The following is a 2465-nucleotide window of genomic DNA, read 5'->3' on the forward strand; positions in this document are numbered from 1 at the left end:
CGGAACCCTAAAACAAGAGAAGTAGGAGAGGTAGGAGATGGTGAGCTATGGCTGATGAAAAGAACGGCGACAGTAAGAGGCGATCGCGACGCACGAGGCTTTGCGCGGACCGCGTGCGTTGACGGATGGCGACGTGCGCGTACTGGTGGTGGTGGTGGTGGTGTCGGTGCCGCGCTGCGCCACGCCGGCAGGCGGGCGTCGGTCGTCGCATGCGGCGGCGGCGGCGGCGGTATCTGGCGGCCGATAGCGGCGGACAACACTTCTTTTCCATCAAGACAAGGCGCTGGCGCTATCGCGGCCGCGGAACCCACCCTCGCTATCGCCAGGAAGTCAGTCCGGCGGCGGCGAAGCAGGGCGAGGGTGGGGGAGGCGGGCCGCCGCCAGCAGCTGCGATAACACACACACACACACACACACACACACACACACACGGGCAGTAGGCTGTATCGAGCGCCACGCCTGCCGCTGCCTGGCTAAGTCACCCAACTCACACGTGAGCCGCTGGACGCGCCTGCTCCTGTACTGACAGTATTTTCCTGTCCTCGAATCCAAGTTCCGGCGTACCTTGTACATACGTAGTTTTTGTCTGCAGTAGACTTACGTGCCGCCACGAATTATCTCGTATGGTACTTTTCGTGTTATATTCTAAAGGTCAGTTATAATTTTCTACTCAACTAGCAGTGACCTTTTGACACAGATAACTATATTATTCAGAGATAAGACTGCTTAACTTATCACGAATAAACTTTATATAGCTCATACGAACGGTGTTACATCTACAAACAGCACAATTAGTCTGCATTAATGATTACCAAGGGTAGTAATAAGAGTTCATATGAGCTCCTGTCAGATTAGGACACCCACATATCCGCTGACGACGCACTTATACACGGTGTACAATAATTAACATCGAAAACTGCCACAGGTCAGAATGTCCTATAGCAGAAACAATCAAGACCCGTATGCTAGATAACTGTGAATGCTTGTTTAAGAACCACCACTGACCTTCTCGATTAAATCTCCATCAAACTGCGTTCGAATTTTACCCCTGGCGTAACTAAAAAAAAAAATACAATACCGAAGAACGTTACCTGTTAGAATTCGCTGTACTCTCATAACTGACAAAAGAGGTGTTCCACGTGTCCCCTCACATTCAGAAACCATTATTCACTCCTCTGAGCCGCGAGTTTTCAGTTTTTTCAAATCCCCTCGGACCATCTCGCAAATCTGGACAAGACTGTATAAATCGCTACCTCAGTTCTTCTGCCCGATCAACAAGAGTGCTATAAGTTTCAATTCTGTGATGACCCCACACAGAAAAATCTGGATAATTGAGGTCAAGTGACCTTGGAGGCTAAGGTACAGGCTCCGCTCGACCTATCGATCTTGGACAATATTAGAGCGTTATACTATAGATCACAGAAAAATGAGCTGTTTCCTCATCATGTATTTTCCAGCCATAGGCCAAGGGTGAAGTTGGAGACCGATTAGATGGGGATTTAATAGAAAAGTTTACATTTCAAGTACGTTTGTACTAACTAGGACAATTTTTCATGCTGAAGTCAGTGGCAGAGCGTAACCACAGTTTCGCAATTTCCTCTAAAACGGTTCGAGTACTGACCCGTGTTTACTCGAGTACCTTAATTCGTGACAGTTAACGTATCGTAATTATGATACATCCTCTATAAAAGGAACGTACACTCGGAGAGAAACTGTAGCGATTTCTTAACGACTTATACAAAATACTGTTGAAGTATGATAAATGACACCTTCAAAAATGAGATAACGTACAGATAAAAGGGTGAATTTTTTAGACAAACATTTGTGCTATACCACTTGTCTCAGTCGTATCTATTAAATAAGTAATCGCTATTCTTCGAAGTGATGTGAATTAGGATGTAAGCGCAAAATCTAAGCAAACGGGCGAGATAGATGTAAACCACACAACGTACTTGAGCGTTTTACCATCGAGTAATATCTGAGGAGTCGACAGCCTTGCCACAATGGTAACACCGGTCCCGTCAGATCCCCGAAGTTAAGAGTTGTCGGGCTTGGCTAGCACCTGGATGGGTGACCGTATGGGTCTTCCGAGTGCTGTTCGCAAGCGGCGTGCACTCTGCCTTCAGATGCCAATTGACAAGCTGCTTGATTGAAGAGTAACACCTCTGGCCACGAATACTGTTAAAGACCTGGAGAGCAATGTGCTGACGAAACGCTCCTCCATATCCGCATCCGGTGACGCCTAACGGCTGAAGGCGACACGACGATAGCCCCTTGGGCCTTCCGAGGTACGTTCAGACGGAGAGTTTAATATTTGAGGAAGACACCAGAAGTCAGTTGGCACAATCGGAGATAACTTTATACAGTAATAGACACTGTACTGGTATCAGATATTCCTAAAAGTGAGCGACTAAAGCAAAGCATAGAATGGAAGCGACACGTGGAACACCTGAAGTTGGGAGGAA

General features: G+C 47.2%; 1 pseudogene; it reads left to right on the forward strand.

Annotated features, from left to right (window-relative positions):
• Positions 1–1985: 1985 nt before the first annotated feature.
• On the forward strand, positions 1986–2103 carry LOC124799926 (annotated as a pseudogene).
• Positions 2104–2465: the final 362 nt, after the last annotated feature.

The sequence above is a fragment of the Schistocerca piceifrons genome, chromosome 5, assembly GCF_021461385.2.
Source record: "Schistocerca piceifrons isolate TAMUIC-IGC-003096 chromosome 5, iqSchPice1.1, whole genome shotgun sequence".
In the NCBI taxonomy this organism is placed as follows: Eukaryota; Metazoa; Arthropoda; class Insecta; order Orthoptera; family Acrididae; genus Schistocerca; species Schistocerca piceifrons.